The following is a 13,525-nucleotide window of genomic DNA, read 5'->3' on the forward strand; positions in this document are numbered from 1 at the left end:
TGGGACTTAATGATCTTGGTAGTCTTTTCCAACCTAAATCATTCTATGATTCTAATGATAAGGGAGTCAGAGCACCAGACCCTCCATTTAGTAAGACCACAAGCACCACACAACTTTGGTCTCTTCAGAAACTGGAGCCAGTGTGTCTTCCAATAGCCATGCCATTTTTTTAGAAGTAACCCAAATCCCAACAGAAAAGCCTGAATTTGTGCCAGCATGCAGGGGTAGCACTGTCAACAGCTGCTGACCTCCTGGAGAGGTGTGCAATCCTGCTGAAGCATAGTCTGCCCCATGCTGGTGCTCTGGCTGGTCCACCACAAGAGATGGAGTGTGCCCTGCCCCAGGTACTGCTCCTGGTGGTAGGGCTATTTGCCCACCATCTCCCTTTCCCCCCACGCAGAGGGATGCTTGCACTCTGGCAGCCTCTTTCAAATACAGAAGTAAGATAGTCAGAAAGCAAATATTGCCCCAATGTAGCTTAAAGTCAATATTTTGAGCTACTGGTTGGCCTATTTGATGACAGCCAGAGGTTGGAGGTCACCTACCTGTTGACGACGGCAGCAGGAGCACAGGAGGCAGAGTCAGCAATCTTCCTTGCCATTGTTCAACTAGGTTTGTTTGCAGATTGAGTATGTCAATCACAAAATTCATCCCATGCTCTTCACTGGGAGCTTTCTGCTTGTACAGAAAAGAGGGACATGGAAAATGCCCAATTCTTCTTACAGACAATTTCTATTTTCAGTCCTCCTGAAAAGCATTTTGCCTCTCTTGGAAATTTGTGGGAAATAACAGAGATAAATCCGGAGGCAGCCTGAACGGGATCAGGTTTTGGTGCTAAACACTAAAGCTTCTGTCCACAGTATCAGCGAGAAAGGGATCGCAGGGGCCATCGGTATAAAGCGTGCAGAAAACCGGAGCGACTGCTCTGCTCCGCAAAGGAAGCCTGGCATCTAGTGGACAGTTAGCTGTTGCATCATTTCTGCCTTTTTGGTTAGTAGAGCTGGAGGCTACCTACACACCACCCCAAAACTGGTCCTAACTCTAAGTTCGTGTGCCTGACCGCAAGGTGTAGTCAGCTCTAGTCCTAATTATGGGAAAAAATTGATCGCAACTCTTAAATCTGACCAGCTGCTACTTAAAAAGTTGAGCTCTATTATAAATAGTTCCATCGTGGAACTTGCTTTTGTGCTATACATCCCATTTTCTGTGGGTTATTTTCCCCACAGTGAATGCAAACATATGGAATAAAAGATGTTTTCCATGAAATCATGCTGAAAACCTGCTCAGAAAGAGAGATACGAGATACAATATCTGTAAAAGGTACTACAGGAAGAACTCACATTATTGTCATTTAATCTCAAATATATTTTCATTAGTTGTTCCAACAAGATGTGACCCCCCTACATTTCTTCTTTCCTTCCATTTTGAAAGTAGTTTTAACTCACATCACTCTCTTTGAGTATCAAGTCAACGTTTATATGCATTATGTTCCTTTCCTATTCTTATTCAGAGTTTATTTGAGGCCAAGAAGCAAGTATGTCATGTTGCATAGCTACTTTGAATAGATTTGTTCCTTTCACTTAGAGCAGTATTTTTCTGTACTTACTCATGTTAAGTTGTATCTTACTTTGCACTCAGTCCTATTAAAAATAATAGGATTAATTTTAAAATAAGGTAATTTGCAGCATTTAGAGAAGGAGAGAATATGATCCATGTAATAATTAAATTATATTTGTTAATTAATAAAATTGTATTACATTAGGGGGTTTACAGTACTTTAGAAAAAAACTAAAATGAATAGTTTTCTCATAACTAATTCAGTAAGACAGTTGATGTACCTAAGCCTCAAAAAGCCTTAGCAAGAAAATAGGTGCGTCTTTAAGTTGATTTTGAGTGCTTCACAAATGCCAGTGGCAGTTTTCTCCCCCTGGTGGCCAGGAGAATGAGCTTCCTTCCGTTCCTACATCGGCAGCATCCCTGTTCCTGGTTTCCCTCCTTAGGAGCCTGACGACCAGACTTCTGTGGAAAATGAAAATTGTTAGTGGGCCAGCACTTAGCACAGAACTTGTTCTTTGCTATCGATAGCAATGGCAAGAGATTTCTCCAGAGCGGCACTCAAGACATTAATGGAGCAGTAATTAAATTCTTGACACGCAGATGATGGAGCCTGCCTCGCTCTGGTAAAAAATTCTGTCATAATTAGATTTTTTAACCAAGTAGCCATAGAAAAGAGAAAGGCCTAAGAATATGTATTTTATTATTCTTGATCTTTTTAAAGGAGAGAATGTACTTGAAAATCATTTTTTTTGGTAAAGCTAAGCCAGAAATTATAAAAATGGTAATGACTTCATGAGTGTTTGAAAACTGAGCTGTCAGCATATCAGAAAGTTAGAAAATAAGGCATCACAGTACTTGCTAGGGAATACTTAGCAAATAGCTTATGCTATGTAGGCAACATAATGTGTTGATTTTTCTTCAATGTGTCATGCCAATTAAGAGGCACATTTGTTTTCATCCCAAAAGGTTTATTCTGTTTTAACTGAAAATCTCAACAAAGCCTTAAAATGTGAAGCATGTCTTCAGAAACCCTTATTGACCATCCGCTTTGCTCTGCCCTTCAAAAAGAGGTGAATATAAAGAGTTAGAAATTGGAAAAGCTCTGGAGATTAATTTTGTGTGGTGCCAAGCTCCTTTTGTGCTGATTCTCACAGTGAAAAAAGGACCTTTTTAGGATCCAGGAACAAACCAGGGACAACACTGTGTTTATATGGGGCCATGGCCCTCAGCTGATACCTGCTGTATGGATTGCTATGTCAGCTTGATTTCCCACCTCTGGGGCCAGAGATGCATTAGCTGGATGATCTCCATGCTACAGCTCTTGGCTTTGCTAGGATTTCTGGAGGAGAAGGAAAACTGCTGTTTTCCATGCTGGCCATGGTTGTCTGTCTGTCCGTCTTCTGAAGTTCATCACAAAGTGGGGTTGGCAGCTGGGATAAGAGAACTCCTGCCAGCCCCAGCCCTGAGCAGACCAGTAAATATCTGACCTCAGCAACAGCTGCAGTTATGGTGAGGGGCTGTGAACTCCGCCTGCACAGCCATGGGCTGTTTTTCCTTTCATCCCTGCACTACAGAGGCAAAGACCATGGCAGGAAGAAGCAGCAGGTACCTAGAGGCAACAATACCTATCTCCAGAAGCTGTAGTTTGGCTCATCATAGCTTGAGAACCAGTCCCTTATTCAACATTTACCTCTTCCTTCTTTTTGTTCTTACCTTAAAAGCAGGATCTGGGAATTTGGGAGTTTGTTACATCCCTAGTAGTCTAATTACAACCCACACTGTAAATAGGCTCAAACATCATTTTTTCTCATTTGACATATGTACATGTTGACCAAAGAAAACTGTAATGTATTAAAATCAACTGCATGGGCTTGTGATATTTTCATGTGATTATTCATGTGATATTTTTGTCTTACATGGTAAAAATTAATTAAAAGGCCAAATTAAGGACAGCTTCTATGAGGTCTGCATGACTTTTTGAGTTGTCCCCTGTTGTTCTTATTAAAATTGGACACAAGAAGACAGATTAAGGAACCAGGAAAAGCATACTAAGGAAAGAGAGAAAGAAAGAGAAATAGTAATTTTTAAAATGTAGTTGGAAGAGGCTGCAGGAGATCATCCAGTTCTTTCTCTGCCTAAAGGCAGGATCAACTATAACTATGTCAGCTTTGACAGATGTTTGCCTAACTGGTTCTTAAAAGTTTCTAATGATGACGAATTCATAACCTCACCAGATGTTATGCTCTCATGTTTAATTACCTCTATGGTTTGAAAGAATTTCTTAAGCCTAATGCAATCAGTACTTGTTCTGCTTTTCATGAAAATAGGGGACAGCTGTTTCTCTACCTCCTTGCTGTATCTTTACGTGTACTTGAAGACATGTTCTCCTTGGTATTCTTTATATTCAACACGTCCCATTTATTTAACCTTCCCTTAAAGGCCATGATCTAGAGAAATGAGAATAAACAGAGGTCTTCTCTGAACTATCTCCAACCACAATAAAACAAGCTGTATGTTTCAAACTGTGTCCCAAACTGGACACAGTTTCCTTGCCTTAGTGAGCACTGGATATAACAGTTCTACTCAAAGAAAAGAGCAGTCTTTGGGATGTACTGTTTTAATACAAACATACATGGCATTTCCAGTCTTCATAGTGGCATGTCCTGTTCTGCTTCTGCAGAAGAATGTTTATGTAGGCTATTTTCTGTCTGTCCTGTGTGGAATGGTGATTTTTGCTATCGCATAACATGTAATTTTTTTCAAACATGTTCTTCAATTTGCAAGATCACTTTGAATTTTAATCTTAATTTCAATGCAGGACCTCCAGCATGCTTACAGTCCTGTCTTTGTTTGGTGTCATCTTCAGGCTGGGCACATGCAGTTTGCATCCCCTGACCTGGATGGTAAATACAGGATTGGACAAAAGCCATGAGAACACATCCCATATGATATATTCTTCTATGCTGAACACTCACTATTGGGCCATTAATCAGTTCTGGTGTTTAATCTGGATTGTGTTTCTGCCATAGGATACCCCAAGTTATTGATATGTCAGAAGGTCACACTGCAAAAAGCCTTACTGAAGTCAATATATATAACGTTTGCTGTTTTCTCCATGTTCATAAACCTTCCTGCTCTGCTTCAAAACAAGTTAAATTGGTTTGACATTGGATTTTCACAAATCCATGCTGGTTGTTTCTCCCTAGGTGTGTGTGTGGGGCGAGCATGTGGGTGTGCATTAAGTGATTACAACTTCTTGGCATTTTATTGGCATAATAAATCTCTCTCATTGAAAGTGTTTCAAGCTTCAGCTGGTTGTGTCACAGCCCTGAAAATTATCTTTCACCTTAGAGTAAATACAAAATCTCACTACACAGATAGGACAGAAAATTGTCATCCTTCTCTCTCTCAAAAGTAGCTGGGGAAAAAGTAGGTGGATCAGGTTTTATAAATACAATTTGAAAAAAAAAGTGTAAAAATGTTTGGTGCAAATATGTATCTGTTCATGTGTATTTATTTATGCAAGTCCCTGTGATATTGCTTTGATGAGTTACAGGGACAGTTATATGAAATCTGGGCCAAAGAACTTTAATTTCCTGTTCATTTTTACTCTGTCAGTTTATGTACTACACAATGTCAAAAATGCAACAGTATAGGAGTTACGTTACAGCAGTGTAGCCTGATAGCAGTAAGCCAAAAAGTAAGCATGCAAGCACACACTGGAAATGTACCTGTTTCAATTGGCTCAGAAGGACAAAAATACCTTTTGGCATGCACTTTCAAGGTTATGCTCCTTGCAAAATGGTTCCCTGAAACAAAAAAGTGATTTATCTGTGATTTGCAAATAATATGGGAGGTCTCAGCTGCAGGTGGTCAATCCAAGATCCTTGAGAATGATACATGTTCATACACTTCTGACCCTGAGATCCCTTCAAAGTCCTGAGGACTGGCAAACTGATGTCTACAGGATTGCTATCACCTTTGAAACCCAGTTCTTACACTGACTAGATTGTTTCTAAAGCTTGTTATGGTTATTTCTTCAGTCATCAGCTATTGACCTTGAGCTGTTATTGACAGCCTTACCATACTAGTAGTTCTCCTTGTAATGACACACTCTGAATATGGTATAGATGGAAATTAAAAGGTATTTATAAACAATTGAAACTGCCTTGCTGAAGACCTGTATCTGACTAATAAACTCTGGGCATTCTTTACAATGTAACTTAGCAAATGAAGGTGGTATGTAGAAAAGTGTCTCCAAAAAGCCTTTGTAAGGGTCTCATTCTGGCTCCATTCTCAACTTTACAAAGAGCAACTTAAGCTCACTGCAGTAGCTTCCTGAGGTCATCTGGTGGAATCAAATCCTAAGCACATGCCGGGGGGGGGTGGTTTAAGATATGTCAAGTTTCTAGCAAACCAAGAGTTTAGAAACCATTATAGCAGGTTTTGTCAGCCACTGATCTGTATTAAAAGAAACATCCTCAGTTATTACAGCAGTTTTTTTAATGCAAATGTCTATGATATAAAACATGCAAAATAATATCTTAACATTAGAATAATCTTCAAAATGTAATCCAGTGTGCTTCCTGAACCGTGCTGTTATAAATTAATGGCAAAGCTAACTACTATACCATGTATTTCATTAGTTAATAACACCAGCAACTACTTATAGGAATAAATACTTATGTCCCTTCTTTCATATATTTAGGAGTTCAGGCAAAAGTGATTTTGATGAAGCTGCATTTTTTTCAAATGTATGTAACTCCTTAAGTATTAAAGAAACAGCAACTACTGCTCCCCTTTCTAGCATTTTCTGACCCAATGTAGATTCTAAGTGCTCAGAAGATGTATGATGCCACTAAATCAGGGGTATTGAGGGAAGACAAATTGGGCAGTAGATGATCAGCCCTGACTATGCACTATCATGAATGTTTTAAATAATCTAAAGATAGTCTGCAGTCCTGTGGGGAACTCTGCATGAATGATCTGCTGTGGGAGCAGAATGAAATGTGAAACACCCTGATTGTTTCAATGAAACTGGTGTTCCAGCCTTAGGCAGATTTATCTACAATTCAGCGGGTGTTGTGAGGAACAGATCTGAGCAGAAGAAACTCCTCTAGTATAAACCATAGATCTAAACGTGTTTCACGAAACTAAGCTTTCCACCAGGCAACCTACAAGGCTAGTTTGGACTAGCCTGCTTTCATTACTTGGAACAACAAGAGTAAATGTCAACTGTAATATCATAAGGTCCACACCTTTAAGAGGTATATTAAATGGAAGTGGTACCAATCTTTGTAGCTGCCACTCACAATAAAATTGCGACTCCAACAGGTATGGAAAGCAGTAAAGTCTTGGGTTTTTTTTTGCTTCCCCTGGACTGAATCCTTTATTTAAGTAATAACGCCAGTGCTGGTACTGCACATAGTTTAATTATTTTAAGGTCATGAATGGACTCTGAGGAAATATAAAGCACTTTATAAGTAAGATTCACATTTTTCTAAGGAAAAGATTTATAAATGTTTCAATATTCTGATAAAATATATGCTTCCAAAATTTTATTTCATAAATAGAAAGTATTTCTTGGAAATAACTAGTGGATTTCTACTCTTTGTGCAATCAGCAATAGATTGGGCATTATTCCTGTCGATCAGTACATTTAGCATGTGTCAGGAGTGATTCCTGCTCTGTGTAGGAAAGCTCATAAGAATCATATTACATATGAAGAGCAAGATACAGAAACAATGAGGAAAGCCTATCTGAGTATGCAGGAGCATTAGTAGGTGACACCTGGTGAAAGAATAACTCCGCTGGTGTAGGCATGAGCTTGCTCTGTGTCCCTTCCAAGACCTTGCATACAAAGGCCAGAGGTGATGCCCAGGTGAGCTCGACAATGCAAATACTTGAGTTTGCACTCCTAACCTCAGTACATTACCATGATCCTGCAAGGCACTAAGTCCTAAGGCAAACTCTCAGCACCTAAACAGTCCAGAAGTGCCCTTCAGGCTTTTCCCCAAGACTCAACATGGCATCTTCAAATGACTGTAATTTACTACCATGTTGGATTTTTTTTTTTACTACTGTTACATTTACTTCTGTTTGGCTGCTGCAACATTTAGCCCAGTTTCCTAAGAAGGACAAGCTTCCAATCAGGCAAATTCTCCTCTTGATCCCCACAAAAACTTCTGAAATGAACACTCACATTTCAACCAAATTTGAAAGATAAGCAGAAATTCCTTGGAAGTGACACTCAGAGACAACAAGGCAAAACTTTTCTGTTCCACAATCGGTTGTTCAGAGAATACAGCACATGCTATGGGGAGGCAGCTTTCTTTGCTGGGTGAGGGTGTCATTCAGGACTTAAAAAGGGAGAGAAAGGAGGAGCTGAACGGCAAAGACCACAATTAATAGGAAACCAAGCTTCATTAACTCTATTGTTACCAAATAGAGTTGTTTACCTTCTCACTGAGCAATTACAAAGTTAAACAATGGCATACAAAGGATCAGGACTGCTTAAAATGCACGTGAGCTTTTGCAGGAGGAGGGCAGTGCAGCTCGGAAGGGTGGCAAGTTGCGCATATCAGGCTTGAGCATGCTGCCATTTCAGTCTCTGGAGAAATAACCACCATCTTTACTGGTGCAGAATCCATATAATCTATGATTAAGTACTGAATCATATTGCATATTTCTTCTGGAGCATCATGCTGGAAAACGATTAACCTCAATATACTAAAAACCCCAGCAGAAGTATCATGGATGCATAGTTTCTAAAAAGCCACAGCCATTTGAGAGCTAGTCAGATTTTTGAATATGTTTAACATCATTTTTGAGACAGTATTTACCCAAATTAATGAAATGAGTAACGAGCACAGTGTCTGAAATTCTACACTCAAGTTTCTCTTGTTTCTTAATCAAATACACAGAAACACAAAAACAGCAACTAACTACTTCAGAGATGTAGAGAAAAGTAAACTGTGGATTTTTTTTTACAAGTAAGACAAAAGAATATATATTTTCCATAAGATTAATCTTGAAATAATAGCACTTGAAATAAACTATTTCAAATAACCTCAGATAAAAACCCAAAAGATACTGGGATAACACTTTCCTAGAAAACATGAACTGCAGTAGATACTTTTAAAGTATCTTCATACACACCAAAAAATGAGACTCGTGTAAAGTAATACCAATACAAAATCAGTCATACTACAAAACCAGTCTCATCCTCTTGTTCTTCCCTGAAGGGTGTTCTTTTTTATTGTCTGCTGAATAGAAGAAGCTGACAATTCAATGGACAATAAAAAGGAATACCCCCTTGGGGAAAGGAGAAAAGAGGCAGCTCTGGGACAGTTCCGACCTGAGGCTTTACTCTGCGATCACTGTGCAGCTCACACAACAAAATAGTTTGTATATTTATATATTTAGGTATGGTGAGGTTGCTACAGCAATGTCATGTACTATGTACAACTCTCATTGCTTTTTCGGCTGCAGCTGAACTAGTTTCAACACTTAAATAGATGATTATTTATTAATAATAATAATAATTATTATAGAGTAAAAACCCATCTGCATTTGACCACTTGTCCACTGTTGCTCAGAATTTATAACAAAGCAGAAACACCTTCCCCCTATGCTGTACAGTATCTGCGTGCAAGCCCCAGCAGATGTGCTGTAAGGACCTATATATGTCACAGATTCTGTTGCTTTTATACCACAGTAAAACTTCAGTGTGTTCTCTTGTTGTAGTCAATGGAGACCTTCCCCTAATGCAAAGCAGCACCCCCGCGAATATTTCTTGAAGTGACAGGGCGAAAAAAGGGCATGAATCAAAGGCAAAAGAACAATAGTTGAAACAATAGAGACTTGTTAGGAATGGCTGCAGACACATTTTGCTTTGGCTCATTGTTTACTAATAAACAACAATTTTACTACTTTGTCACTACTTCACATAAAATGTGGCTTTTCTTATCCTGACATATTTTAACTCCTATTATCAAACTCTTAAAACTGAATTTACTTCTACTAAAGATAATGCAAATTCAATTTGCATCAATTTCTAAATGAGTAATTTCAAACTGATGTTGTTTTCTTTTGCTTCTCTCTGTGTTTGAGCCATTATTATATATCACTACTCTATAAACCTCCACAATGATCTCAGAAGTCCTACATACCATCTGGTATGCTCCCCTATCACTGGCATAGCAACAGAACTGTAGCTTAAGTAAAAACAAGTCAAATTTAACAGCTCTAATGTTGCATGTAAAAGCAATTCTGTATATAAATAGATTCTTTTCAAATTTCTGCTACCATTCTTCCAAAAAGTCTCACAAATCAGCCTTCGAAACAATAGCAGACAGCAATCTGTCTGTTCTTCAGTAAGCAGGAGCTTAATGGTGTCATTAGCACCTCAAAAAAGATGTTTCGCCTGTCTTGCTTGCCAGGAACTCACGATAGCTTGTTAATAATACTAATATCTACCAATTACTTAGTCTTTTCAAGTTCAAAGCACTGTAAAAATACAAAATCTGCTGCAGCACTTTCTAAGTTCATGCTAATTCCCGTTAACACAATGCTTTTAAAATCTGACATATTCTGGAGTGTTGAGTTTAACCCCTTTTATTTTCATTGTTTTCTTATCTTGAACTTGCTTTCTCTCCCAGTTTCTGGAATTCATGTCTCTTTTTCTTATTATTTTTCCCCCAACACTGGTGTTCCTGACTGCTTTGTTGAGTCGCAAATGCAGACGGACCTGAGCATATGATCCCCTTTCTCCAGTTTCATCGTTCTTTTCTCAGCTTTTCTAATATTACTCTTTCAGCTTTGCAGCTTCACAGCCCATATTTCTCTACATTTATCATCGCTGTTTTGACTGTGTCCTCGAAGTCAGTCAAACAATGTGACTTGAATCTATCACATGTATAGTTTGTTATCCCCTCCTCATGGGAAAAAGTGGTCTAAGTCTTGTCAGTGTTCTTAAACTTCAGATGCTTATATGTGTTTCTGTAAGTTTGTGTGAGACAAGCACATTAGAGGTGCTAACAGCAGCAGAAATGCTTTGCAAAGAAGCTCACCAGCTTTGCGATGGTTATCAAGTCCCAGGAAGGAGCTAAATCCAAGTGACAAAGTGAAAGGAGGCCTCACCCAGCTTAACTTCTGATGTACGTACAAGGTGCTTTATTCCCATTTTGGGGGTAACTTGCCTTTTAAGTGGGTGGAATTTCAAGTTGGTAGTAATCTGAGCGTGTTCTGACAGGCAAAACCCTGTCCCATTTTCAGACTGACCTGCTGTTTGCATGAAAGCCCTTTTCATATGTTAACAGTGAGTCTAGCCCGGAAACTCCCTCCTCAGAGGATAGCCTCAGAGGATAACCTCAGATGATCTCTGAACTGCACTGTGCTGACACCAGCCAGTCTGCAAATCCACCTGTGCCTTGGCATCCACCTCTGCAGGGGAAATCTGTCTTCTCTTCCATTTACACATTCAGCTGCCACTTCTTTGAATTTGGGATTAGCACAATGCAGATTCCAACAACTTTCAACTCATCTGTTATGCAAATGTTAGATTAATATTTGATTTGGAGGCAAGGCATCTTCACTGCAGATTGATTTGTCAAATGGTTCCTCCAAATCATTTTGCTCCTAAAAGCTTACCTACCTGCTCAGTACTGAGTTTTATTTTCTTGCTTTAGTGGAAACCCTGATGACAAACTCCTGAGGCTGGAGTAAGAGGAGACACTACTCGAATGTGCAAGATGGAAAAGCCTTTTGAAACCCATACCACTTCTCCCTGCCATTTGCCTGATGGAAAAGGCGGGAGAATTGGAATCAGGCACAAATGAGTTGAACTAGTTGCTTGTACTGGGTGAATGCCACCACTGAGCACCACGACGTGTTGTAAAATGCACAGTGCCAAAGAAAGCATCAACCAATGCCCATGAGAGTCACCTTCAGAAAATCAAACTTGATCATCATCATCATCATCATGATTTAGTAGGAGGTAGCCAAGCCCTAGAGTTGCTAACTGCTGGTGATAGAAACTGATTTGGATACAAAGAAATTTCCAGGTAGAGGTAACATATGTATAGGTGGCATTTCTGGACGTACCTGGATCACCTCCAGCTTTCAGGATGAAGCCAGTTTGTCAGACAACACAGTGAGCCCTGCCTCCATGCAGCCTGGAAATAAGTTATGCTGACAGTGGCACACAACTTCGTACAGCACAGCCACGATCCTCGCTCAGCAGTTTGGGTTGCTGAAATTTAAAAGGCAAATAACATCAACGGTAAAGGAGCTGTCTGTGAGCCCAGCACTACAGGGCTGGCACGATGGATGAGGAAGTGGCTTTTTTGGTTGTTTTTCTGTTAGCCAGTACAGTCACTGCAGAATGTTTTTAATAGCTGCTGCACCTGGCTCCCTGGTATAATACTTATTCATATCTGCCAGGCCTTGAAACACTTTATTTCACAGGTGGCTAGTATTTGAAGGGCATGTGTGTAAAGGTAGTTTCGGTACCTCTCTGCCACTTCAATATTTAAGGCCACCATTTCAGCCCTGGCAAGGTTTTCTGTGCAATGCCAGGTAACCTCAGGGCCCTCTGCCTGTGCAGACCTGGCTGCATGTGCCCTGGCATCACACGGCATGAACTGAAATCCAGACTGGCAGCAGGTCCTGACCCAAGACTTCAAAAGGAGATGTTTTTCCATCTGTCCTGCCAAAGGCGAACAATCCTGGAAGCATGTTGAGGAACCTAAGCTGAAAACTGCCCTAAATCCGCACCTGGGGGACAGGATGCCATCCAGAGAGATCTGGACAAGCTCAAGAAGTGGGTCCATGGGACTCTCATGAGGTTCAACAAGACCAAATGCAATGTGCTTCACCAGGGTTAGGGGCAACCCCTGATATCAGTACAGGCTGGGGGATGAACAGAATGAGAGCAGCCCTGCTGAGAAGGACTTGTGGATGAGAAGCTGGACATGACCCAGAAATGTGCACTTGGAGCCCAGAAAGCCAATTGTGTCTTGGGCTGTATCAAAAGCAGCATAGTCAGCAGGCCAAGGGAGGGGATTCTCTCCCTCTACTCTCCTCTGGTGAGACCCTACCTGGAGTGCTGCAACCAGCTCTGGGGTCCTCAGTGCAGGAAAGACATTGACCTGTTGGAGCAAGTCCAGAGGAGGGACACCAAGATGACTAGAGGGATGGAAGACCTCTCCTGTTAAAAAGTGCTGAGAGAATTGGGTTTGTTCAGCCTGCAGAAGAGAAGGCTTCAGGGTGACCTAATTGCAGCCTTCCAGTAGCTGAAGGGAGCTATAAGAAAATGGAGAGGGACTATACAGGGGCTTGTAGTGACAGGACAAGAGGGAACCACTTCAAACTGAAAGAGAGTAGTTTTAAATTAGATGTTAGGAAACGATTCTTTACTGTCAGGCTGGTGACGCACTGGCACAGGTTGTCCTGAGAAGCTGTGGATGCCCCATCCTTTGAAATGTTCAAGACCAGGTTGGATGGGGCTCTGAGCAACCTGGTCTAGTGGAAGGTGTCCCTGCCCACGGCAGAGGGGTTGGAAATACATGATCTTTTAAGGTCCCTTCCAACCCAAAACATCTTATTATTCTATGATCCTGTGTTTTGGGGCTCCAGATCTTTTATAATGGTTTATTCACGGTTCCCCACCCAAAGTTTTGAATTTCGGACTGGGGAGGCAGGGTGCGAATACACAACGGTGTGCTATTAAAAGGGCACTCGTGCGGTGCCGGGGGCTGGAAGGTACAAATCCGCTTTGTCACGGTCGGAGCGGCGAAGCCCCGTGAGGCTGCGGGAAACCCAAATCCCCCAAACGGCGCCGGTTCCCGCTCGCGCCCCCACCCCTGAGGGCAGCGGCTCGCGCCGCTCTCGAGGGAAAACGCGCGAAGGCGCACGCGCCCGCGCGCCCCGTCCGCGCGAGGCGATTGGCGGGGTCGGGGCGGTGACG

At 41.0% G+C, this 13,525-nt stretch overlaps 1 long non-coding RNA gene across 3 annotated transcripts; it reads right to left on the reverse strand.

Annotated features, from left to right (window-relative positions):
• Positions 1-1,350: 1,350 nt before the first annotated feature.
• Positions 1,351-13,391, reverse strand: LOC135412918 (uncharacterized). Of its 3 annotated transcripts, XR_010430027.1 has the most exons (3): positions 11,662-13,391; positions 5,289-5,366; positions 4,159-4,453 (listed from the first exon to the last, which is right to left on the reverse strand). It is a non-coding gene; the product is annotated as an uncharacterized LOC135412918 (long non-coding RNA). The 3 variants fall into 3 exon arrangements; XR_010430025.1 differs by lacking the exons at positions 4,159-4,453; positions 5,289-5,366 and adding an exon at positions 1,351-2,019; XR_010430024.1 differs by having other exon boundaries at positions 4,159-5,366.
• Between the last annotated feature and the right edge of the window lie 134 nt (positions 13,392-13,525).

The sequence above is a fragment of the Pseudopipra pipra genome, chromosome 4, assembly GCF_036250125.1.
Source record: "Pseudopipra pipra isolate bDixPip1 chromosome 4, bDixPip1.hap1, whole genome shotgun sequence".
Classification (NCBI taxonomy): domain Eukaryota; kingdom Metazoa; phylum Chordata; class Aves; order Passeriformes; family Pipridae; genus Pseudopipra; species Pseudopipra pipra.